Below are 27,888 nucleotides of genomic sequence, written 5' to 3' on the forward strand. Positions count from 1 at the left end.
ATAAATTTATTTATTTATTTATTTATGGCTGCTTTGGGTCTTCATTGCTGCGCACGGGCTTTCTCTAGTTGCGGTGAGTGGGGGCTACTCTTCGTTGTGGTGCATGGGCTTCTCATTGTGGTGGCTTCTCTTGTTGTGGAGCATGGACTCTAGGCGTGCAGGCTTCAATGGTTGTGGCATGCAGGCTCTAGAGTGCAGGTTCAATAGTTGTGGTGCATGGGCTTACTTGCTCCGCAGCATGTGGGATCTTCCTGGACCAGGGTTCGAACCCGTGTCCCCTGCATTGGCAGGCAGGTTCTCAACCACTGTGCCACCAGGGAAATCCCTGCTTCGTATATTTTGAAGCTCTATTGGTAGATGCATACACATTTAAGATTGTTACATTTTCTTAGTGAATTGATACTTTTATTATAGTGTCAGATCCTTCTATATTTTTTTAAATATATAGTGTTTTAACTATATATTTTTGTATATTTATTTTTAGTGGTTACTAAGGAATCAAAACATACATGCTTATCTCTTCACAGTCTACCTAGAATCAGTGGTTTCCATATCAAGTGGAATGTAGAAACCTTATCACCATATATGTTACTCACCCTCCCCACTTTACGTCATAGTTATCTTCAGTGTTATATCTACATCCATCCATTGAAAACCCCATCAAAAATGTAATGCCCTTTACTTTCAAACATCATACATATTTTAAATAATTCAAGAGAATAACAGTTTATCATATTTAGCTAGATATTTACCACTACAGTTTCTTTCCCCTTATTTGTGACATTCCAAGTTTCCCTTTAGTATCATTTTCCTCTTATCTAAAAATTTTTCTATATCAATTCTTTTAAGGCAATCTACTGGCAACAAATTTCTCTATCTCACCTTCATTCCTAAAGCATATTTTTATTTCTAAGTTGGCAGTTCTTTTCTTTCAGCAATTTAAAAATGTTGTTCCACTTTCTTCTCCAATGACACAAATGTTGAAATTTTTGGTATTACCTCACATATCCCTGAGGCTCTCTTCATTTTTATTCATCTACTCTTTTTTATTCTCTGTTTTTCAAATTGGATAATTCTTATTGAACTATATTAAAGTTCACTGACTTTTTCCTTTGTGCTATTAAGCCCATCCAGTGAGTTGTTATTTTTGGTTATTGTATTTGTTTATTGTACTGTAGTTTTGGTTATTGTATTGGGTTGGCCAAAAGTTCATTTGGGTTTTTCTGTAAGATGTGACAGAAATTTCCATTTTGTTCTTATATAAGTGTTCTATTTCCTCCCAAGGGTTTCTATATTTCCATTTGTTTCAAGACTATTCATCCTTACTTCTTGGAATGTTCTTATAATGGCTGCTTCACAGACTTCGATAATTTCAACATCTGGGTCATCTTGGTAAAGTATTGGTTGTCTGTTCCATGTCTATTCCCCCGTGAGTTCAGATTTTCTTAGTTATTCATACACTGAGCAGTTTGGGATTTTATTTTTCCCATTTTGAAAATTATGTTATGAGATTAGGGGTCTTGTTTAAACCATGTAAAATGTGTTTGTTTAGTTTAACATGCAGTTGATCTTATTGAGTTCAGGTCACAGGTTCCAAATAGTCTTTTAGGAGTTTTGGTGACAATATCAGTTGTTTTGTTTTGTTTTTCAAAGACCTGGTAACGCTGTTTGGATCTGTCTTGTGTGTGCACTACCTAGTGGCTGGTCTGGACCTGGCTGGTGATCTATCCTATAGTTCAGTTCTCAAAGTTTTTCTGTTCAGAGTCAAGTCCACTGCTCCAAGAAGAATTCTGGTTAATGGGGCTTGCTCCCAGTGGGAAATGACTGTGGAGAATACCTGTATATTCCCCACTAGAGAATGGTGAACCAGGATAGCCTTCATGAAATCTGCAGTGATACTACCCAGGTGGTAGTAGATCATGGTGGAGTCAGGCCAATGTGGGTACAGATTCCAGGTCCACCATTTCATATCTGTCTAACTTAGCCTCCCTCCTCAGCTTTCTCACTTGAAAAATGCAGGTATTACTCACCTACTAGGCATGTGGAACATATGAAATGACACAAGCGATATATAGTACCCAGTGCCTAGTGTAGTGGTTGCACATTGGAACATCTCAATTACTCTTGAGAAACTATTTGACCCAGTGGAGGAAGGCTGGTATGTCAACACGTAGAATTTAAGGCCTAGGTCTGTCTGAACTGGATTTTTCGTTGTTGTTGCCTTTTTCTATTGGTATAGTTAGAATCATAAGGGGTCCCAGTCTTTCTGCTCCCTCTTCTCCCATCAGTGTGAATCATAACCAGAGCCTAGAGGGTACAAATGTTGTTCAGAGACCAAAACTGCTGTCAGATCCAGGAGGCAAACACTGCCTCATAGAGTTGGAGTGGGAGTTGTGTTGTGCAAATCACATAGCAGGCAACCCTCCACCTCTCTTGGTAACCACAAGATGGGCCCTTAATATACAGCTTTGAGGAGTTCTTGGGGGCATCTTTCCATTTAAATACAGAGATTATAAACTCAGCCACTGTTGTAAAGTCTCAATGAAAGTCATTCAGGTCACAAAACCAAAAAAACATTATTAACGACTCAAAGGATTTCTTAGGCTAAAGAAGAACTGGAAGGACAGGATGGGAAGAAGAAAGAGGTGCATGTGTGGTCCCTGTTTGACCAATGAGCTGGCAGTGCCATAGAGAAGCAACCTGATGTAGACTGAGTTTTGTTTCTCTAGTTCCTGAGTAATGATAACCATACTATATACTTAGAGACTATTAGAAATAGAAGGGTCAGAACCATCCCTATTCTGAGCCTAAGTCTGACACTACTAACCAAACATGGCACTGCCTTTTTGAGCCTGTTCATTGCCTTAGAATACTCAACATAGACATCAGAGATGGGATTGAAAAGAAACTTGTCATCCTGGATCCAGATCAATTCTCTAGCAAGAGAGAGGTAAAACTGAGACTAGAATCTAAATCTTCTGATTCCTAGTCCACTGCTTTTCCACTTGCATCACACTGTCTTTCTGCTTCTAAAAATCATAAATAATGGTGGCAAGTGTTGGCAGGCACTTTGTATCTTATAAAGGAACTGAGGACAATTTCCAACTGTTTTTCTCAAAGATCTGTAAGGAAGACAAGGGAACTCTAACCCAAATGGTGAAAAACCTGTGTTTTTGGTCCCAAGAGGACTTTTGGAAGCGTTGAAGAAGATACAGACCCTGATGAGAGATGAATTTCATGTTCTGTAGTAACTCATATAACTTTCATAGCCCGGACATTGCTGGACTTAATTTTTAATGTGTCAACATATGCTTTGAAAGGTAAGTGCTTGTGTGGAGTCCATGAGCATGCGTGGCTCTGTATGTGTATTGTGCCCATGATTGCTGCCCAGTGTGATATGTGCAAGTGCCATGTCAACATGCATGTTTTACATGCTGACCTCTGTGCATGCTCCCAGGAGTGAATGAGAGCATATGCTTGTGTGTACTCATGTGTGTGTGTAAATGCATGTGGATTTGACCCATAGTGTTTATCTCCAAAGCTGTAGGAAGTGTTATGGCAGATGCCATCACTGTGCTTCTTGGCTGACTCCCCATTCCTCATTAACAACCACAATTGCTCCATATCCTTCCTATCACTCAGCTGTCCCAGCAGCTGGGTGCCCACCAGTTAGAACCTGAAACTCCTGATGGTATCCTGGGGATCCATAGGTCTATCCCTGTCAGCCCTGGGTTCACCACAGGACAGGAATACTCACCAGCATAAGAAAGAAAAAATTCACAGAGTTCAATCAGTCCCACATCTGAAATGCCTCTCCTGCCAGGCTCTTTATTGGTGCCCTCAGGCTCCTGTACCTGCTACCTCAGCCCTCTGCTGAGCCTGTGCTAAGGACCGGCTGGGCCATGGACTTCAGCCCAGAGTGTGCCAAACTTGTCTTGGAGCGTCATCCCTGTGGCAGACAGAGATGTGACGCTGGTGAGAGACATTCCTTGCTTTGGGGAGAAGCTGAGGAAAAACTTTTTCATCCAAGAGGACCTTTCTTCCCACTATACTATCTAGTGGCTAACGCATAATTAGTTCTTGATATATGTTAAATAAATTGCTAACTGACGTACTGACTGCGGATGGATAATGTAAACTGAGATAGAAAATTGAGTACTGTTTAGGAACAGGGCTGTTCTCTCTCTGATGTGCATGTTCTACTCGAGGCTGATATAGTTGGAGTTAACAACGCCCTGCTGTTCCTTTCGGGTTAGCATGTACTAAGCACCTACATGTGTCAAGCACTGTGCCAGACACTCAAGAAAAGTTCCTTCCCTCAAAGAATGTCACAATGTTTTGGGGTGGTAACTATTTTTTTTCTAGGGCTGCCATAACAAAGTACCACAGACTGAATTGCTGACACAACGGAAATTTATTTTCTCATACCTCTGGAGGCTGGAAGTCTGAGATCAAGGTGTCATCAGGGTTGGTTCCTTCTGGAGGCCATGAGGAAAAGATCTCTTCTAGGCTTTGTTCCTTGGTTTGTTGATGGCCATCTTCTCCCTGTGTCTTCACCTCATCTTCCCTCTGAATGTGTTTGTGTCTAAATTTCCTCTTCTTAGGAAGACACTGGTCATATTGAATTAGGGCCATCCCAGTAACCTCATTTAATTTAATTACTTCTTTAAAGAACATATCTCCAAATCCAGTTACATTCTGAAATACTGGATATTAGAACTTCAGCATATAAATTTGAGGGGGAACACTGTTTGGCCCATAACATAGATTTAGATCACTTTTATTAAATATCATGTTTCCCATGAAGACTTCTTGGTCTTTCCTTGATAGAATCTGATATTCCCTCCTCTGAGCTACCCTAACAGCTGCTGTTCTGATTTTGTCCTGATCATTATGTGTTTAGACCATTATCTTCCTTACTAGTCTGAAGACTCAGGAGCCAGGCTTAGGGAGTTCAATACAGTTGGCCTTTCATATCCATGAGTTCTGCATCCATGAATTCAACTAACCACGGATTGAAAATATTCGAAAAAAATCCCAGAAAGTTCCAAAAAGTAAAACTTGAATTTGCCATGTGCAGTCAACTATTTACCTAGCATTTACATTGTATTCACAACTATTTACATAGCATTTACATTGTATTCACAACTATTTACATAGCATTTACATTGTATTAGGTATTATAAATTAACGTAGAGATGACTTAAAATATATGGGATGTTATGTGCAAATACTATGCCATTTTATATAAGGGACTTGAGCGTCGGTGGATTTTGGTTCCAGGGGTCCTGGAACCAATGCCCTGTGGATACTAAGGGACAAGTACTCTATTTCTAGTATCTGACGTAACACTTGGCACCTAGGAGTGAAGTAAATCCTTACTGTATGGATGAATGGATGGAGCTGATAAAAACCGAACAAAATTGAAGGAAATCACTAGGAAACACTTCTGGAGGATATCATAGTCCTGGTAAGGAGGCAGAGGGAAGTTAGGTATGCCTCTCAGTGGGGAAACACTTGCCCCAAGCTGTATCCACAAAGTTAATCCCGCTTTGCAAAAAAGGCAATAGGAAGAAAGTGCTTCCAGACCAGGATGTCCCCTCCAATCAAGACTGCTTTGTTCCAGACTTCTCTAGCTACAAGGGCAGGACTGGTCTGATGGGCCCGTGACCCCTGAGGTCACCTGCCAGAGCAAAGAGACTCTGAGATGTCTCTGGTCCTGTCCCAGCCCTAGCCTTCATCCCCTTTCCGCTTGCCATATTATTTTCTTACAACCTGTACAGGGGCAGCCAGACATTAGTTTTCAAAGAGAAAAGACAGAATTGAGGTTGAAAATAGTCACTGATGCTCCTCCCCCCAGGACAGAAGCCCTAAATATGTCAGCATCTAGGCCCCATTCCCACACACCTGGTCCAGAACACTCCTCTGGTCCAGCCAGCCTGCCCCCACCTGCCCCCACTGCCTTCTGTTTCTAGGGCTGCTTTCTTCACTCTGGCCCCTCCTCCCAGAAGGCCCCAGGTTCTAGGGCAGCAGAAGTCCTGCCTGGACCACCCCTCCCCTCCACCCCCGTGGCAACACACACACCTCCCAGAGCTATTTCTCCAGACTCTTGTCAGCCTTATCACCCAGGGCCTGGACTCTTTTATTCTTGTTGCCTTCTCTCTGGCAGGAACTCCTTAAGACCGGTTTTGTAAACAATGTCATTCAAAACCTTCTGCTCTACCCTTCCCAAGCTACACCTTCATCCCTCCCCATCCTTGTGGGGGGCTTCCCTCGAGGACACCTGTCCCAGGATGGAAGTACAGTTGCCTCTTTCCTGCTGGGAAGTCTCAGTTGACAGCCTACTCCCTGCAAAAGTCTGGCTCCAGCTCTTCCTCTTCCAACTTCCCCTTGACCTGGGGCTTTCTGGGCCTGCTGGAGCCTGGGCTTGGGAAGAAGAGGACTGAGGTTGTGGAGTGTGACTTCAGGTAGCTCCTACGTGTGATGACACTAAGACCACACTGGCACTTCTGTCAGCCCTGCCCAGGAACCACACTCTGGTAAATAGAACCGTGGTCCAGACAAAAGCCATTAGACATCACGCCAACATCCAAACCCTGCCCTGTTCCCGGCATAAAGGGCCCGGCTAAATACCTTTGCAAAGCTCTTATTGTGCTGCATCCTGCACCGCCTTCCCGACCATCCCTGCACTATCAAATCTTTCTAGGGCCCTTTGTTGTCAAACCAAATATAGCGCTACATTGTCTGGCCTTCCACCCATTCTGGCTGGATAAAGGGGCTCTAAAGGGGCTCGGTCCCCAGACTGGGGGCGCATGGCTCCGGGCGGCCTGCTCAATGCTATCTCTCCGCCACAGCCCATGCAGGGAGCCTGCAGTCCCCCCACCCACCCGCTCCGCTCCTGGGCCTGCGGCTGCGCCATTGATACGGTGTGTATTCTTTTCCATAGGTTCCCACGAGCATGTCACTAACCATTTCCTGGGCCTTATCACCGGGAAGAAAAAAAGGAGCGCCTTTGAAAAGTGGAAACAAAACATCAGGCCCCATTGTTGTGTGACTTCCCCGGCCACAATCTAAGCTCTCCATCGCGGAGACTACAAACACGGCCTAATACAGATACTCCAATCGGCAATTTGACCAGGACATTTATTGTTCTGTATCTGCAATCTCTGCTCCACATGTTTGTGGCTTTTAAATCATCCTTTTTTATTTCTCTCTCTTGGCTCTGATGGCCGTCAACGCTGCGAGAAGAAACTGAGTCAATTTGCAAACTCGTGTGTGCCTTCTTGTTGTGGGCAGCTCCTGGCGGAGGCAGCCTTGTTCACCTTTTCCTGTCTTTTCAGTTTCACTCTGTCCTCTTGTTCCTCTTCTTTGCCTCTATTCCCTTCTTTTCCTCCCCTTGCTTCACCCTCTCTCTTTCTTCAATTCTGCCTCAGTCTCTCCCTCTCTGATTCATTTGATCTTGCCCTATACCTAAATGATCAGGTAAAAAAGGGTGCTCAGTTAATTTCTTGGGAATGAATGAAAAGAGGGCCAGGACTTGATTCAACATTGTTCCCTAAACAAGCACACAATTCTGGAGTATTAAATTTGAGGAAACTTGAGAGATGAACTAATCCAACCCCTCGGAGAATGAAGTAGCCTGTCCAATGTCACAGTGAGTTAGTGATGGCCAGACTAGGTCTTCCCAGGTCTCCCCAGCTTTCTGACACTGTCAGGAAATGTTGTGTCCTAGCTGCATCTCACAATCTGTCTGAGAATTCTGATGTTATGTCCCTATTTTTGGTGTCTATCTGAGTTGTGGGCCTAAAATTCATTTGTCAGTCATCTGCTATTTTAGAGAGCAGCAAGAAACATTTCCTAGAATAGCGTGAAGTGGCTAAGAGCACTCTCTGGATACAGAAAGCCCGGGCAAGAATCTTGGCTCTGCCGCTTATTAGCTGTGTGACCTTGGGTAAGTCACTAAACCCCTCTGTGTCTCAGATTCCCCATTTTAAAAATGGACACAAAAGCAGACTCTACCTCTTAGGGCCTTGGTGAGGATGAATAGTTGATTTAGATACAGCACCTGACACATAGTAAGCACTGCGTAAATGTTAGCTATTGAATGACTCCTAGGAAGAAGCCTGTGTCCCAAATAATTTTTTTTTTTTTTTTTTTTTTTTTTTGCGGTACGCGGGCCTCTCACTGTTGTGGCCTCTCCCGTTGCGGAGCACAGGCTCCAGACGTGCAGGCTCAGAGGCCATGGCTCACGGGCCCAGCCGCTCCGCGGCATGTGGGATCTTCCCAGACCGGGGCATGAACCCGTGTCCCCTGCATCGGCAGGTGGACTCTCAACCACTGTGCCACCAGGGAAGCCCCCCAAATAACCTATTTTTATATCAGCACTTTCTCATTTTGATATCTTATAAATAAATATGGATTTCTCAGAGCGTTTCTTACAGTAGGGTCCCTGTATATGCACACCTTAGTTGGTCCCTGAAGCTAGGCCCCTGTTCCCCCTGTAGCAGCAGTACCTGCCTTCCACTCAATAAACACTCCTTCATCCATTTAACAGCATATACAGAGCACATGCTGTGTGCCAGACACTGTGGGTTACCTTTGCCCCTGTGGAGCTTATGGTCTAGTCAAAGAGATGACATTAAAAAAATAAACACATAAATATACAAGTCCAAACTGAAATAAAGGAAAAGTACAGGGTGCGATTAGAAGTTACACTGGAGGACCAAATCTAGATCAGGAGTTTAGTGAAAGCATCCCTGAGAGTGTGACATATAAGTTGAACTTTACAATAATGACGGAAGGTGGTCAGGCCAGGAGCAAGCTAGTACTCCAGGCAGAGGCAGGATGGGGCCCATCTGAGAAACTGATCAGGGATGGAAAGAAGGCTGGCACAGAGAGAAAGAGAAGAGGGCATGAGGTCAGGAGAGGGTACACAGATCACTCTGGGCTACATATGAATTTGGAATTTCTACCCTACTAAATGCAGTTCAAAGCCTTAAATACATTCTGAGTAGATCCTTTGGCTTCTGGGCAGAGAATGAGTAGAGTGGGGGCAATTAGAAGTACAGTAAAGAGGCTATTTATCTATACCAGGTGAGAGAGAATAGGAACTTGGACCAGAATGGTGGATATAGAAATGCACACAAGAACTCAAGGGATATTTGGAATAGAATCTATAGAAATAGGTGATGGTTAGACTATAGGTGAGAAGGAAGAGAAGAAAGAAGACGATTCAAGGATGCTTCTGATAGAAGCATCTGGGCTCATGGAGGCACCATTTAATGAAAAAGGGGAGCCTGGAGGAAGCTCTGGGGTTAGAGAGCTCTAGTTGTGTCTGAGAGGCCAAGAAGACAGTGGGTTACGTGGAACTGGAGTTTAGAGTAACAGTCCAAGCTGGAGAGGTGCATCTGGGTGTTGACAGCATTTTATGTACTGTGAATGCATGCATGAATGAATGAAATGATAATGCTAAGATTTGAACCCAGATTTGTCTGACTTAAAAGTTAATATCTTATACACTCTTTAGTCACCTTCCAGTAAACTAAATTCAGTAAAATGGTGAATTCTTCCAGCATCCAGAGACTGTCAAGTTCAGGGCAAAATGTGGTCAGGAGAACAGCCTGGATTCTCAGGAGAATCCTTAAAAACAGGCAGAACCCAAGAGTCTCTAGAGCTAGGAGTCTGGCATGAGATCTGGAGGTACACAGGAAAAACGGATCTTGAGGATGTAGAAATCCCATCACCCCCCGAACTGTACTAGGTAAAAACTCTCCTGGAGCACACATTCATAAGATTGTTCTGAGAAAATCTGTAGGAAGTAACCTAGTGAAGTCCTGGGCTCATAGAAGGTGGTTGGTGTATCTGTTGGGCTAGGCTAACCCAGACAGCAAGAGCAAACAGTCCCCAAATCTCGGTGACAGAACTCAACGAAGTGCCATATGGGTCAGGCAGAATTCTTGGAGGCACTTTTCCAACAGTGATCCAGGGGTAACAACTATGCCCACTGCTCATCTCTGATATCTTGACAGTCCTCATTTCCCACACTGTGGAAGGGCAAGAAAGTGTGGAGAATTCACTCTTAACCACTTTGAGCTGGAAACAGCACGGACGACTCCACTCCCAGCCTACGGACCTGGCATGCAGCCCCAACCTAACTGCAGAGGATACCACGGTGGGGAGCATGTTAAGATTTATCAGGAATCAGTTGTCCCTGTCTCAGGTAATACTCATGCTCTGTCCCTCTTCCAACGGGAGAACTGAAGCAGGGAATACGGTTGGAAGATCCAAGATGGCGGATGATTGGAGATGTTCAAGGCTGGGGGTGGTGGGGTTCCATTAACCTTTGACTCTAAGAGCTAGGCTCAGAAATCTGTGCCTAGAGCCTTGTCAGTTCCTATGCCTGTGAATTCCATTTTCTCCTATTCTCTACATATGCTGCTCATTGGAAAATGCTGCTCTGCTATGTCCTGAAGGACAGGTTAAGGCGATTTACTCGGTCACAGTCTGAGGTCTGTGCCCTCTCATGCCTGCTACCACCCAGGATCTTATGAAGGGGGTGTCTGGGAGGATGGGACAAGACTGCCCTGAATGAGCAAGATCCTAAGAGTCAACACGCAGGGAATTCCCCATGGGCCCTACCTTCAGGAGCAAAACCTTCTTCCCAAGCCAGTATCATTGTCTCTGTCTTGAGCCGGGCCTGCCAGTGAGTTTCTGTATCCTTCTAGCATAGTGATCTTATCAAAGCAGATTAAAAATGGGAATGGGCCCATAAAACATGCATTATGGTCTCTCACAGCCTCGTAAAGCCAGATAAATGCCCTGCTCCAGAGGCCCCTAGATCGAATTTACACCTCTCTTCCTCCTCATAATGGAATTGTCAGCAGCAGATAATTGAAGTTAAAAAACAATCAGTAACTTGTAAAGTTCAACTCAGTGGATTGATTGTTTGGCCTCATGGATTGCTTAGAATAAAAGCGATCCTGCCAGAAGATACCTGGCTTTTCTTAACCTCAGATAGTTCCTCTACGTTTTCCGCGAGGCTTGGAGCAAAGGCAGCTAAAGAAATCTCCTGGGCTGCTCCCCCTTTCTGGGTGGTTCCATCTTCCTTCCCCACTTTCCCACTGATACCTGAGTCCCCAGCCCCAAGCTGAAGTGTTTCAATTCATTTAGGTATCAGGCTTCCCATGAACCTACCTCTAGGATTTTAGACAACCTTCTGAGCATTGGCCTTAACTGGAAGGAGGAAGGGTTGGTGGTCATATGTCAGGCTTTCTGTTACTAAAGCTCCTACTACCCCAGGGGAGGGTTAGTCACCCCCACACTTCAGCTCAGCCTTGCCTTCCTGTCCTCAGGCAGGGGGCATTGAAGGTGCTGGTGCTGAACAAGGAGCCCTGTTCTTGGCATGCTCCAACTCTGGCTGCGCTGCCACCTCCTGCCCCAGGCTTGGCAAGTGGCTCTGCTCCGGGTTCCCTTGCACCCGAATCCTTGAATTGATATTGTGTTCTCTGAGAAGGGAGACTGTCCCAGAGCCGAGAATCCTGCTGGGGCTTCACCCAGCCCAACCGCTGGACTTCCTCCCAGTCCAACCTCCCCCCAGAATCTCACTTTCTGGGAGATTGGCCTCCTGCCTATTGTTTGAATAAATCCTTCCATCAACTTCCTTCTCTTTGCCAATGATCCTAGGTCCTAACCCGACCTGCCTCTTACTTAGTCCACAAAGCCCAAGGGCCATTATGTCAGGGACAGAGAGAGGATTAAGGCACTGCCTGGGAGGGGTTGAGACCAGTTTCATGGCTTTCCTTTGGGCTAGGAAAGGAACCTAGATAGACTAGAAGACATGTCCTTTCTGAACTTAGTATTTGGGCCTCTTTATTGCACCTCTGATATCCTAAATCTGGAGATGGGCTAGCCTCTCTTCTCACTAAAGCCTTCATTCTCTCCCAGACCTAAAGCTTAGACAGATCTGTACAGAGTATCCTTTTCATGCTTGGACATCCAACCACAACCACAACTTCCAGCTTAGTCCTTAGTCCTAGAGCACTTCATGCTGACCACTGATTTAGCCCCAGTTACTCTTTACTGTAATTGTTTGCTTGCACATCTGCCTGTTGACTAAACCATAAGAATGTGGAGGGCAAGGGTCAGCTTTGACTTATCATTACATCTCCAAAGCCTTACACAATGGCTGGCACATAGTATGTACTCAATAAATATTTGCAGAATGAGTAAACCTATTTAATTGTGTTTTCTTAGTCAGATTGTAAGCGGGCAAGAACTTTTGCAATGTGCTGAGACTGCTTACCCATAAACTGCATAGGGAGGCTCACTGATCCTGTGGCCCCCTGAGATGGGCTCTAAAACACAACTGAGACAGAATAAATGTCTGGCTGTTCTGTTTTGACTGGTGACAAGAGTTGCAAGCTGATTAATACATTTAAAGTGGTGATCAATTTGTCTTATTCACATCCTCTTATCCTGATTGTAATGAGTAGATCTTTTAACATAATGAAAACTGCATATTTCACTCAAATTCACAGTTTTGCATTCCAGAGGAGATGAATTGCTGTTTTTATTTCATGTTAAAATGAGGTGTAAGCCCTTGTCTTGGGAGGCCAGGGGTGACAGTCCCCCTCTGTCCTTGAAGGCCAGAGGTGTGGCATTTCCTAAGACCTTGAATTTGACTATGCAAATTGGTTCCCAAAACTGTGGAATGGGACAGCACCTTTCAGTCACCTGATCCATCTCCTGCCCAGTTTATGAGTGATCTTTAAATCAGCCCTGACTGCAGGTCATCTAGTTTGGGATTGAATACTTTCCAGTGATGGAGGGCTCACCACTGTTCATTAATTTTCAAAGCCTCCAAGTGTAAAAATAAGTCTTATATTGGTCCAAAATCAACCTCCCTGTTGTTTCTATTTCCGTGGTCTTTCCTTTTTCTTTTGCCTTCTTTCTCCATTCTTCCATTTCCTCTTTCTCTAACTTCTTATTAGTTTCCCCTAAAAATGTCTGATAACAGAATAATTTCTTATAATTTTGCAAAGACTTAGAGCTTTCCTTGTGCTTTTCCCACAGCCTCGCAGAGTTAGATGAGTGAATGGTTTCCTGTTGATTCTCTGCCGATGCTGCTTCTCTTGGAATGACCTGTTCTCAGGGACAAGAGTGACCTCTCCGATCCACACACCTCTCTGCCTCATTCACTGCTCAGCACTCAGAAAGTTCCTGGCACAGAGTGGGCTCTTGGTCAATGGTTGTTGAATGAATGAATGATGAGCCAATAAACAGTGGTACCTGGAAGGCGATTTAGTAAACAGTACCCTGTGCTCCTGTCCATGGTTGGTTGTGTGACAGGTACCTCTCCACTAGGCAGACAGCACTACTCAGAGCTAGGTAGAAATGGGGACAAAATGGGATAGTCACACTGTCTTCTATGGCAGCACCCGGGTCGGGAAAGCTCAGGAGCTACAAGGAGGCAGCTTTTGTCATTGGAGTCCAAAGAAGGGATGAGAACAGCAGGTGCATGGAGAAGAGTGGAGGTGAGAGCCAGAAAGTGAGCTGAGAGCTTACCAGCCCTGGCTCCCAGGGGCTCCTGATGCCCAGCCATACCCCTGGGCAGGGCTTCAGGAGACGATCCAGCTGCTTACCCAAATTCCCCTGAATTGCTCAAGCCAACACAAAATAATTTCCTTTACTCACAACCAAGCATGTCCACCTAAATAAAGGTAGACATAAAGATGACTGTTCTTAGCCTTGGAAGGGAGGCTCTGGAGGGTAAGAACTCTCCCAAGGCCACACAAACAGGAGTGGCAGTGTCGGGGGTGAGTCTTAACCTGGCGCCCTCCTACTGCACTTTGTTCTGTGCAGCCACTGAAGCGTGTCCCTGTTCCCAGCTCGAGCTCTCCCCCTGCATCTTGCTTTAACAAAAGAAAAGAGTCACTCCTGGAGCAGCCAGATGTAGCCCAGCAGTGGGAACCCAAACCAAGAGGAATTCATTCTCCATAAATTACGCTTTAATAGATGTCAATTCTTAATTCCTAAATAAATATTTGTTAATATTCAAAAGAGTTTGCCTACTAAGAAAAACTCAGGCTACACAGAATAATTAGTGCTTCTCACTGTGTGATGGCTGCAGCCCACAATGATTTTTTTTCCCCGTTCTGAATCTTTATTTTTTCTGAAGTGTGAATGCCTGGCTGTGTCAGTTTTCTAGGGGGTTTGGCTGGCTCTCCTGTGAGCAGTTTTGGTTGGAGGTGTGTGCATGGGAAGGATGCAAAGAGCTGAATGCTCCTACGAAGCTTCCACACTGGCCAGCGAGTCTTTCTCTTTTTTCTTTGTAGAACAAGATTTTGTAAAAAGCTGAAGCTGTCACATGTCTAAGGAGAAGAAACTGTAGATCCAACCAAAATGTGGGAAAATATGCAATTCAATTTAGCAATAAACCCATGTAATGTATCATAGCACTGAGCAGTGTGCAAGGGCTGGGTTAGCAGGCAAGGGTGGGGGTGGATACAGAACAGGACAGATGCATCTCCAGGGTTCAAGGAGTACGCCGACGAGTAAGGGAGAGCTTCCTGATAAGTTGTTAGCATTAGGGAGAATAAAATCAGTCCATGAGAGAGGGTTTGACAAAACTCCAGGGGAAATCAGAGAAGCTGGAAATCATATCAAATTGGGGCCAAGGGAAGGAACATATACACGAAGGAAGTAGAATTTGAGACAGACCTCAAGGAATGGGTAGGATTTTGATGGGCAAAGACTGGCTTGCATTTGAGTTTGAGTGGGCATTCATTCATTCCTCCCCCCCATTTAAGAGACATTTCTGTGGAGCGACTGGTAGGTGCCAAACCTTGATCTGGGTACTGCAGATATAAAAGATCATCAGATTGGGTCTGTGAAGTTAGAGTTTACAGTCTAGTGACATATAATAATGACAAATATACTGTCACCTAATAATGTCACATATAATAAAAAGTAGTTGCAATATAGTGAGATATGGATCCAACAGAATGACCATCTCCACCATGGGGGCAGAGAAAGCTTCAGGAGGGAGGAACTCTTGATCTAGATCCTGAAGGATTCATTCAATCAATTATTTGTTCACAGTAAATATTTACTGAATGTCTGCGTGTGTCAGACACTCACTGTGTATTGGGATAGTGCAATGAATGAAACAGACTGAGGCTTTCCTCATGGTATTTACATCCTAAGAGTTCAACAAATTAAGAGGGCAGGGAATTCCACCAGAGAGAATAGAATATGCAAGTTGTAGAGCTGAGATATCACGGGGATGTGACTATAGCTAAGTGGGCACGGGGAGGGGGATTGTTGGGACGTGAGGCTGGAGAAGGAATCAGGGGCCACATTTGGAAGAACCTTGTAGGCTGAACTAATAAACACTCTGAACTTTATCTACAGACAATGCAAAGTCAAGGAAGGCTGATAAAGCTGAGTTTGTGGAAGGGGAGGGAGTTGAGGGTTCTGTGGAAACTGAATTGGAAAAAGATGAGGCTGGAGGCAAAGAGACCAGATAGGAGATGACTGCAATAGCCTGAGACACTCATGATGAAGGCCTGTATAAGGGGAAGAGGTGGGGGGAGTGGAGAAGGGATGTGTTTGAACTGGAAGAGAGGTTCTTAACTGTGTGTGTACGTGCATGTGCATGTGTGTCTAAGCTCTTTCAGGATCTAATGAAAGCTTCTTGTCTTATAACTCAGAAACATGCTCATAACTTACTTACAAGTATTATTTTGCAAACAACTTCAAAGAGCATGAATTCCAGAGTAAGAACCCCTGAGTTATAAGCTGGGGTGCATGGGGGCCAGGAATTGAACACATAAAGTAGGAAGCTGCAGCAAGTGGGCATGGATCTGGTGCTGTTTTAATTCCCCTTTCAGGACCCACCTTCTTGACCCTTCCTCTGACTGCCTAGCACCCCATGCCTTTGGTGGGCCCTGGCCCACAGACCCTGCAGATGCCCCATGTACTTGCATATCTGCCATCCCTACCAGATCAGGCCTGTGCTTGTCTCTGTTACTCAGACTCCCACCTGAGCCAGGGACCAAGGGGGCAAGTTCCTTCCTGACTTTCCCACTCTGGGGCAATTTTAGAGTATTTCCCTGGTGGTACCAATACTTCAGGGTCCAGGTCCAAGAACACCTCCTCACAGATGCCAGAGGACTAGAGCTGGGAAGGCCAGCAGACATCAGTACATCCCATTCCCTCGTTGCCCAGGTGTGAAAGTTCAGGGCCAGGAGGGGAACTAATTTTTCCAAGGCCACATGGAGCGAGTAGTCGAGCTGGAACCCAGAACTCCCAGCTGCTAATATCTCTCTTCCTTTGCCCCTCACAGGAGGTGCTGGCTCTCTCCTGTGTGCTCCAGCATGTGTGCCTTGCTAACATAACCAAGATCAAGAGACAGTGAGCTCTCTGAATGGGTCCACATCCAACGCAAGGCCCCTGGGAATGTTGAATATAGACCATGAGACAGGAAGGGTTTTGGCTGCCCTGAATGCTCATCAGTTTGTTCTGCCTGCCTCACCATCCCATGCCAGGGAAAACAACAGCCTTCACAGTCAACCTCCCTGAGATTCCTCAGCAATAAGATGAGGATAAGGATACCCAGTTCCCAGGGGTGTTGCGTGTATTAAAGGGAAAGAGTACATAAAGGGACTCGCACGGTCCACTCAGGAAGTGCTCTTTCCTGCCTTTCTTCTTGGCACTTCTTCCCACACTCACAGGGAACAGGAACAGTGCTGTGGGAAGACCCGGGGCCAGGCAAGGTTGAGTTTGTGGTCAGAGAAGGCAGAGGCTGAGTTTGCCTTTGTTGTGGCCCACGGCTACATAATTTTCCGTATATTATATTTTCACATAAACCAACACAGATACATTTAAAGGGACACTCAGAACTGAAGTCCATAAAGTACATAAGCACAAGAAGATGGAGCTGAGGTGTCCCTGGCATAAGCCACAGAGATGCTGTGGTCCTATGGGCTGGCTGGGCCTGGCCTAACAGGCAGCAAGGGGGAAACCACATCTCTTCTGTATTGGGCAAGTGACCTCCCCAATGGCATGGCCCTGGTCCCTTCCGAGGGATCTTACAGGTTTGTGGGTAGCCATGCTGCTGGGCAGGACAAGACCAGGGACCAGTGAGAGAAGGTGGGATCCAGATAGGCAGGATCTGGACCCAAATCAAAGGGAGTTGTAAAGTTCAGTTGTCTGGGGTGATCTCCATGACTTTGATTCTGCAGTGTGGACATTAAGAGTGAGGGCTCGTGGGCTTCCCTGGTGGCGCAGTGGTTGAGAGTCCGCCTGCTGATGCAGGGGACGTGGGTTCATGCCCCAGTCCGGGAAGATCCCACATGCTGCAGAGCGGCTGGGCCCGTGAGCCGTGGCTGCTGAGCCTGCGCGTCCGGAGCCTGTGCTCCGCTACGGGAGAGGCCGCGACAGTGAGAGGCCCGTGTACCGCAAAAAAAAAAAAAAAAAAAAAAAAAAAGAGTGAGGGCTCGGGAGGAACACAGTCCTGGCATAAGATACTGGTTTCTTATAGCTTTGTGCATTTAGGCAATTTATTTAGCCTCTGCAAGCATCATTTGCCCCAGTTTCTCCATCCATCAGATAGGGCTAATAACAGGATCCAACTTGAATGTAAATTGGTGCAGCCACTATGGAAAGCAATATGAAGCTTCCTTAAAAAACTAAAAATAGAGCTGCCCTTTGACCTAGCAATCCCTCTCCTGGGCATATATCTGAAAAGACAAAAACTTTTAATTTGAAAAGATACACGCACCCCAGTGTTCATAGCAACACTACGTACAATAACCAAGACAGGGAAGCAACCTAAGTGTCCATTCAACAGATGAATGGATAAAGAAGATGTGGTACATACATACAATGGAATATTACTCAGCCACAAAAAAGAATGAAATATTGCCATTTGCAGCAACATGGATGGACCTAGAGAATATCATACCAAGTGAAGTAAGTCAGACAGAGAAAGACAAATATTATATCAGTTATATGTGGAATCTAAAAAATAATACAAATGAATTTATTTACAAAACAGGAGCAGACTCACAGACATAGAAAACAAACTTACAGTTATCAAAGGGGAAAGGGAAGTGGGGAGGAATAAATTAGGAGTATGGGACTAACAGATACAAACTGCTATATATAAAATAAACAACAAGGATTTGTTGATTATATAGCATAGGGAACTATATTCAATATCTTGTAATAACCTATAATGGAAAAGAATCTGAAAAAAATATACACATATATAATTGAATCTTTGCTGTACACCTGAAACTATCACAATATTATAAATCAACTATACTTCAATAAAATTTTTTCAAAATAAAACAATAATAGACTCCACCGTGATGTTAAGCTGGAGATTAAGTGAGATAAAGCCTTTGAAGCAGTTGGCACAGAGCCTGTATTAGGTAATGGTCAAAAAATCTGCTAAGGCACAAACAAGAACTGGAGGGCAGAGTACAGGCGCCCCTGGAGCCAGCTGGTGTGGTCTCTGCCCTAACAGCTGCCTGAGTCCTCTTGCAGCCTACTCATTTTTTTTAGCTAAACTTTTTAAGAAAGGAAAATGCACATATAGAAAAATGTGCAACTCATATAGCTTGGTGAATTTTCTCAAAGTACACATGCCCATGAAACTGGTCCTCAGATCAAGAAAGCATCCCTCATTTGCCTTTTAGGTCAATACCTAGTCCCCTTTTTCTACAGTAATCCCTTTCTGACCTCTAACAACAGGGATTAGTAGTGTTTGCCCTTGAATTTTATATAAATGGAATCATACAACATATACGCTCTTGTGTTTGGCTTCTTTCAATCAGCATTGTGTTTGTGAGAGCTCTCCAAGTTGTTGTACGTAGTTGTGATTTATTTATCCTCACTACATGCACTGTTCTATGAACAAACCATAATTTACTTATCCATGCTATGGCTGATGGATTTTTCACAGTGTCCAGTGCTTGATTACTATGAATGGTGCTGCTCGACCAATCTTACACATGACTTTTGATGAGCGTATATATGCATCTCTGTTGGTTATATGTTAGATTGAATCAAATTAGATTGCCGTTTTTGTACATCAAAAACAGCCAAACGTTGGCAGTTTCATATGGTTCAATGCACTACTTAGGAGTAGAAACGTTGGGTCATGTGACAACTTTAGCAGATACTGCCAATGCTTCTACAGAGTGGCTGTACCCACTTACACTCCCACCAGTAGTGTATAAAGTTCCAGTTTCTACAGCCCTCTAAACAAAGGCAACCCAGGTTCCTCTGCTGAGTCATAGCTACAAACATGTTCTGTTCTTATGGGTCCTTTAGTATCATGAATTCACAGTATTCTCTACATTTACTTCCCTTGGGAAGGTCTTTTTGACGATTCTAACCCTAACTGAGCTGCATTTTAGTATGTGAAGAATGTGTCTCCACACAGTACTGGTGTGATGGTGTCAGAAGGAATCAAACTGAGAGGACAAGGAACAAAGGTCATCCTCCTCCAATGATAACCTTGGAGAACCTGAGTTTGATCGTTGTTAAAGAGGGTTTCATCTTCCTACACCAATGATTTTCAACTGGTACACAGACAGGAAATGGAAAATGAGAGGATGGGAGATAAAGCTCTTCCCTCTTGCCCACATCCAAAGAAGTGGGGTATTTCCAGGCTGTTGAGGTTGATGTTCACCCACCAAATGGAAGCAGAGTGGGAGGCTCTCTTCTCCTTGGGCTTCATGCCCTTGGGCATGGCAGTACCGATTTATCCATTAACCACAGTAGGCTCAGCGCCCAGGGCCCATGGTATGTTCAGGAGGGGTTCGCAAAAACATTTTAATTTCTTTTAAAATCAGAACAAAAAGTTTTAGGTTGAAAAAATGTTTTATTTTAGAATATTAATATATTCCTCTTTACACTGATGGTCATAAAATATAATTTTAAGTTTTTAACTTTTTTAATGTTTTATGGAGGAAGTTACCCTTGGAGGCAAAAGTGCCTACCAGGACTCATGAAAGTCATAATGCAGCCCTGGGGCCTGGATCAGAGAACGAGCTAAACTCTGCAAGATGGATTACCCAGATTCACGATCCTCTCTGTTCTTAGTTCCCCTTGGGAATGTCTTTGGTAGCTCTATCCCTGTCTCAGTCATGCCCCAGGGATAAGGAAAAGAGAACTGTGTCCACATGTGAAAAGGGCACACAGGGAAGGTCTTCATTTCACTCACAGGCAAAGAGTAGGGTAGGGTCTAGATGTCCCTTAGAACTGCCCTCAAAACTGGCGTGAAATCTGAATCTTTAGGGAGCATGGACATACTCCTTTGAGGGGAAGGAGAGAGGGGCTCTGGTGAGGACAGGACTGTGTATTTTCTGGATCCCAATGTGGGCATCCCGCCCCTAGTGATGCCTCGACCTCAGGCCTGCTTTAGTTCCTGTTTGTTTCCTCTCTGTTCTTCCTCCCTGCAACATACACATACCCAGAGACTAATTTAGGGGCTGGAATCTGAGACATCCAGATCTTATTTCTTCCAAACATGTCTCTGTTGGGCTGGCCTTCAAGGAAATATCTAATGATGAATAGCTGTTTGCTGGCTGGAGGAATTTGGAAAGAACAAGCTATTTAAAGCTCTGAGAAGAACAACCAGGTTGGGAATATATCTTGTACGATATTGGGAAGGATAAAAGTGTCATTTTGAAAAATACTAATTATTAAAAATATGTCCAGCATGGACCTGATTCATTTTATTTCTATATTTCTATTTGAATTAAAGTAGAAAGGGAGATGGGCAGGGAAACCCATTCAAGAGAGTGAAAAAGAGAGCAGAGGGATGGAGGCAGAGTCAGGAAGCCAGGCTTCTCCATGCACCTCTGACACACACTTGCTGTGTGATCCATGGAAAATTATCCAACCTCTCAGAACCTCAGTTCCTGTATCTGCAAAAACAGGTGACTAGATAATCCTGAAGGTCTTCTCTAACTGAAATTTGGCACATAGTAGGTGCTCCGTCAGTAAGTATGAGGGAATGAGAAAGTGAGTGTTTGTGACTGGACCTATAGCTTACAGGTGTGAGATCTGGCGATGGAAGTGGTAAGTGCTATTAACAATAGCGGCAAGGCTGGGAAGCTGAGCCCATCCGTAGACAGCATTTGTACTGCCGTAAAGATAGCATAACAAGATTATATTGAAATATCCCACTATTTAACTTAATAATTTAAATGTTTGCCTAATGAGGTGGACTCGATTGGATTAGGGCATTTACAATTAATTTTGATAGATCATTTTACACATTGAAGGTGCATTCTTCTAAACCAGGAGGTGGAACGGAAGTGCAAAATGTTTACGTTCAAACGAGCATGTGATTTTGCAGCAAACATTAATCCCAGATCATGCACACTAAGTCAATTTCAGAAATGGCTTCTAGATATATTATTAGAAATTGCTCTTCAAATATAAAAAGCTTGTAATAGAGTTCTGTCCATTTTTCCTTTGGCTGATGGAAGTTGTTTTATAAATATGCCTGTGATATGTTTTCTTCATCCAAGCCTTTTGCTAATTGCAACTTTTTAAACAGTGTGAGTAGTAGCTGTCATGAACACTTTGAACCCTATTACAAATACCTATTTCTGAATAATTTCACATTTAGGGATGCATTCTTTCTTCAAGTATTTTTAACTATGTTTTTCCCCTATTTTTTGGAAAAGCACTTGAATTGGAAACTGTGAGTCGTACCCCCAACATTTTTTTGTTAAGGGAATGATTTTATTATGTAATAGGAAAGTGGCTCCATGCCATATCTCTACCCCTTCAAAAATCAAAGAGCCAAGAGTGGTCACATCTGCCCTTGGAGTCAGGAATGAGCAAAGGCAAATGGCTTCTGGAGAGACAGATTGAAATTAGGCCATCAGTTCTGTCCCAGAGTGCCAGGAAAACACGTTCCTCAGCACCATTGCTTTCAGGTCAGAATTCCATCTCTGTTTTCTATCAGAAAGCAATCTTATGGAAGGTGTCCATGGCAAGATGCTTCTTGGAGAATTCTCTGTGTCTCAGTATCCTCTTCCGAAAAATGGAGATAAATTGCCCAAATGGGAGGTCCCAGCTGTGAAAACATTTGGTGAGAGAGCATGCAGTGGTAGAAGCACTGCTTTGGGACCAGCTGACCATAAATCAGATCCTGGCTCTGCTCTTATTACCTGGTCACCTTAGGAAAGCCACCGACCTTTTCTGAGACTCGAATGCATCATCTGGTAAATTGGGACAATCACCCATAATTGAGAATTAAACGCCACATCCCTGATACATACTAGCAGTTCAACTAATGTAGCTTCCTTCTCCAAATCTCCTTCTCTAGGAGAAAAGCAGTCCCAAATTCAGGGTACCATTGCCATTTTGGTTTCGTGGTGTGGTCCCCAGAAGGCTATGGCATTTTATGCCTGGGGCTCTGATCTCTCAGGTCACAGTGAACGGGTGAGATTCACTCTGCAGGTTCCAAGCCACCTTTGTTGGCAGAAGCGCCCGAATATGCCTTCTCTCTCGGAGGTCCAAGCTCTGTCATGAGATTTCATTAAACTCATCCTTTGTGAGGTTTCAGTGACCTTCATAGTAAAGTCCAAATGCTCTTGCACAGCATTCAAGGACTTTAAAACCTGCCCTCAGCATGCCCCCCTAGCCTTCTTTCCCTCTCTCACTATGTCATTCCTTTATTCACCCACAAACCACTCCTCTCTGCAACTTTCTCCAACTATGGGCTCTTTGCTTATACTGATTGTTCCCTCATCCTGGGATGCCCTTTCCTCTGTTCTTCAACTGAAAAAGCTCTCCTATTTCAAGGTCTAGCTAAAATGCCACCTCCTCTCTTATGTCTTCTAGAATACAGCCAGCATGGCTTAATCGGGTCCTCTTTGGGTTTGTAACTTGTCCTTGGTGTAGATATTACTCTGCAGATATTAAGGTATGACAGGCTCCCTTAGGAAACTGCCATGACTTTTCATCTCTGTGTCCCCCGTATCCTCAGAAACCAGGTTGAATATAAAACTCTTAAAATCTTCCCAGCAAGCTGTTGAAGTAGACACTATTATTGATTCATTTTGCACATGAAAAAACAAAACAAAACAGGTTTCAGAGATACTAAGTAACTTGTACAGAGTCACACAGCTAGTGGGTCACAGAACACAGTGTTGAACTAGAGGCTTTCACTTCAAAGTCCGTGCTCTTTCCACTACTCTATAAAGCTCTCCACAATCCCCTTTAATCGTGCAAACAACTCTGTGAGGTGGGGGGTGGGAGGGAAGACTATGACTTCTTTACAGATGAGGAAACTGACGCTTCAGCAGGAGCAGTCACTTCCTTAGCCAACATGACTAGACATCGGAGGAGCTTCTGACTCTGAATGTGGGCCTCTGCACAGCCACAGGCTGCCTGCCTTCCCTCAGAGACTCACCACCTGCTGGTGGGAGCTGACTAGAGCTGGGAAGTTGGGGCCTGAGCTGTTACAACACCCAACGAATTCATTTCATGTGCCTCTCAGGGCCCCTCTGAGCCCCTTACCCCAGAGGTGACGAGAAAATGACAAGGGGCATCTCTGCTCTCAAGGGATTCCAGTCACGCAAACTCTGCCAATTAAGGTTGGAACGATGTCATCTCCTGAAATAGCATTTTAATGAGTGATGGCTCTGGGATAAATTGTCATCTCGTGATCCCTCGTTAAAAAGCTTAATGAGATACATCATAAAGCATATTGATCGATGGCACTGAGCGGGTCCGCAGGACACTCACCATCCTCTGGAACATTCCTGCCCAATGCTTGGTGGAGCCGGGGTGGGATCGGGCCCCTGGCCCTGAGAGCTACTGGAGCACAGGTCCTTCCCAAACACCTGTGCACCACTTCCCTGGTCCTTTCCTCCCTCCCTCCCTTCTTTCCTTTCACAAATATTTATTTAGCACCAACTGTATACCAGGCACTGTGCTGACCTCTCACGCTTTAACTCATTTTGTCTTCACAAAAAGCTGTTCATTCATTCCCTACTTTGCAAATGGTAAAACCAATGCTTGGAACCTGGAACTGCCACTAGGTGCAGCCCCAGCCAACTGAGTTAGCTTTTAGGCAATTTCTGGAGGAGTGGCTGATGTAAGGACAAAAGGAAAATTGAAGGAAAAAAATGGACTTTATTAAACTCCTAATGCATGCCTGGCATTCTGCTGTGCATGAAACATGTATATAGATATCTATATCTATATCTGTATCTATATACCTAGTCTCCTTTAGCCTTCATATCAATCCCACGAGGTGAGAATTTTAATCGTCTTGTAGTTGAGGAAACTGAGTCCCAGTAATGTTACTTGCTCAGAGTCATTCAGCCAGTGACTATCAGAGATGGGACTTTCAGGAACTGCAAATCCAGACAGGTGAGTGTTCAAACCCAAGCCCTATCATATATTAACTGTATAATTTGGGGCAAATTACACAAACCTTCTGAATAGCAGTCTCCACATCTATCATATTGGGAGTAATAACTGAACAATGGAGTTACTGTGAGGATTAAATGACATAATGCCTATAAAGTGTGTAGGTAGTATCTGACCCATGGAAAGTGTTCAGTAAATATTATTTTTTAATAAATATCCCAAGTGTTTCCTCCTGGAAAGAGGCTACCTGTTTCCTCTTCTGTAAAATGGGTATGGTAACCCCTGTCCCACAACAATTCATAGGGAAGCACTTTATACAAGGTAAAGTACTCAAACTGCACTTATCAGTCACCTTCTGTATACCTGGGTGTTGGCAAAAAGCTTGAAGTAACCATCTACTTTATGGGTTTCCAGAGATACTAGGAAATGCTCTCAAGCAAATCTTATTTAAATTCTTTTAAAAATTATTATTAAGACAATGAATTAGCTGATAATGATGGTGGGGTGGGGGAGTAGACCAAGAGGAAAAGGTGGGGGGAAGTTTAATAAGATCAGAGTACTGAGACTTCACGGGGAGGCAGGGTGGCCCAGGAAGTGTCAGCAATGGGGCAAGAGTGCACTGATGCAATGCCTGGGCTCAGCAGGGTGTGTGTGCATTTGTTGTGTGTCATTGTGTCTGTAGTGTGTGTGCGTGTGTGTGTGTGTGTGTGTGTGTTTTGGGTCTAGTGCCCATAACACCATAGAGTTTTACATCAGAAAGGGCTCTGGAGACCCATCGTGGATTGTATGTGTGTGTGTGTGTGTGTGTGCATGCATGCGTACGTGCTTATGTGTGTGCTCAGGTATATACATCTCTGCCTGTGTACTAAGGCCAGCTTCCATGAGAGGGTGACTTTCTTCACCTGTGTGCTCTTGGAGATTTTTCCTTTTTTACTACAGCAAATGTAGCTTGAAAGCTGGGCATAGCATAGCTTTACCCCAAACACAGAGCACATCACAATTTTTCTTTCAGAGAAGAATGCTGCAAAACAACCCTCAGATGGTGAGTCTACCTCTTTTTTTCGTTTTCTTTCTTTCTCTCCATCTGTCTCTGTGTCTCTGTCTCTGCTTCAGAGTCCCTATTTATAGCTTAAAATGCTTTCATATTTTCACAGCATATAAAATGTCCCTGTGTTACATAAAATAATACGCATTCGGGTTTGTAATTCGATCAGTGTTTCATCCCAAGTTCCACACACAGTAACGCTGGACATTGTTCCTCAGCCCCTACCCACAAATATTGCCAGGCCTGAATATCCTGCCTTAACCCTTTTCCAGGTTTTGTTTTCCCAACTCCTGATGACAGTCCTTCCAGCCTACTCCCTGCTTCTTTTTTTTCCTTTTTTTTTGCCGAGCCACACGGCTTGTGGGCTCTCAGTTCTCCAACCAGGGAATGAAGCCAGGCAACAGCAGTGAAAGCTGGGAATCCTAACCACTAGGCCACCAGGGAACTCCTTCCCCGCTCCCTTTCTGATCCTCTCCTGATGCCTGGGAAGTGGGTTCCTCTGCAGCAGTAGCTCAGAGCAGCCCAGCCTGCCTCTCTCAACAGAGCCCGAGCAATCGCTCCGTCAGCGAGCCGTCAGAATGTCTGAACACAGTGAAAAAATTCATTTTCCCAATCTGCCCCAATACAAACACTACCCAAAGAAAAAGGGGAGGTAGATCTCGTTTCCTGATAATGAGATACAGTTATTAAGAAGAAGAAAAAAAAAAGGATGGAGAAATTGAGATTTGTTTCTAACCGACCTGGACATGTGTTAGAGAATATTGTTGAGAACAATTAGAGATGTATGAGCGAGGGGTTTATTTCTCACTTGCTTGTCAGGTCAGAAGACAATCTGTTTATTTTCCTGCTACAATTTTATTCAATAAACTGAAAGGATGGGAGCCAGGAAAGAGGGTATGAACAGGATGTGTGCTATCAATTTGTCAAATAAATAATCGTGCTTGGAAATAACAGATTTTATTAATTAGACAGGATGGTGTATTATTACCATTAAAGTGTTATATTGCATTAATTTTTATATTTTACTCGGCTACTAATTACTGTAAAAGATTTCGGGAACGAAGCAAAATAAAATCATGCAGCATTATACATAATGTAAAGATAGCGTGAATTAATTTGTCCGCGGCTCCCGCCCGCTGCTGTCGGGACTGGAAGAGGCAGGCGCTGAAGCGGCCTGGCCTGCAGGAGAACTCTCTCGCGCCAGCACCCCTGCTCCCGCCCGGTCAGCTTGGAAGACCTGGGGTTCAAGACCCGCTCAGCCACGCACTGACTGGCAAATCACCTCTCCGAAGCCTCAGTTTTCTCTTTTGTAAATATAAACACCCCTTCTCTGCCAGTCTCGCAGGGTGGCTGTAAAGACTGGCTGTAAAATGTCAGAGGCTGCGAAGGGGGCTGAGACCCGGTATTACTTATTAGAGGAGGCAGACAGAGGTGGGGCCGGCTGTCAGGGTCCTTGCTCAGGGGCCGGATGCTGGGCAGGGGGAGGGTGTGCAGTCTGGGCTTGCGGAGCGAATTAGGGCGCTTGAAGGCCACCCAGAGGCCATCGCAGCTACTCCCCTCGCTGGACGCTGCCGCAGGGCGGAATCAAAACCGGCCCAGGGCCACACTGTGGCTGAGCCAACAGTTTTAAACGCAGACCGGAGGCCACCCCACGTTATACCCAGGCGTTCTCGCAAGGGGATCCCCCACTGGGTCTTGGAACATAAGAAAGCACCGACTCATTAGACAGGACTGGGTTGTAATCCTGCACAGCGCCAGCCGGCTCTGTGGCTACAGCCATCCCTTAACCTCTCTGAACGGCAGTTCCTTCTTCAGTTTTAAAAAAAAAAAAAAAGTTATTTGCGTAGGAAATAAATTCCCACGCCGGGCACACATTTTGGCTAGGAAGGCAGTGGGCAGGGTGCAGGGCCCCCCAGGGCTCCCCGTGACAGTACAGCCGCTTGGGCACCGGGAGCCCCAGGGAGCCCGCCTCCCCGGTCCTCGCTGACCTCGGCGGGGGCAGAGCCGCCGGGTCCCGGGACGGCCCCCCGCCCCACCCCGGGGGCGTTTCTCTCCCGCGCGGCCGAAGCCCAGCCACGTTTTTCTCCCGGCTGGGTCTCGGGAGCCCCGGCCCGGCGAGGACCGAGATTTCTCACCACCCACTGCCACCTACTGTCCGCATCTGGGGACTGCAGGACCGTGCTCTGCAGGCCTCTGAAGCCGCCTGGGGAGGGGCCGCCTCCCAAGCCGGCTCAGCACTGGGGCTGGAGCGGCGACAGCGCTGACGTCCCCCTGCCTGGAGCCTCCCTTCATACTCTGCTCCTTTTGTGTGAGTGTCGTTTTGCAGCTGTGTGGGAGCAACTTAACCAGGCCACCTGAAGCCCTGGTTCTCTGGCTTTCACTGTTATGGGGGTGGCCGAGGCCCTGCCCCTCCAGAAACAGGAGTACTAGGA

This window comes from Mesoplodon bidens (assembly GCF_964165515.1).
Source record: "Mesoplodon bidens genome assembly, chromosome: 7".
In the NCBI taxonomy this organism is placed as follows: Eukaryota; Metazoa; Chordata; class Mammalia; order Artiodactyla; family Ziphiidae; genus Mesoplodon; species Mesoplodon bidens.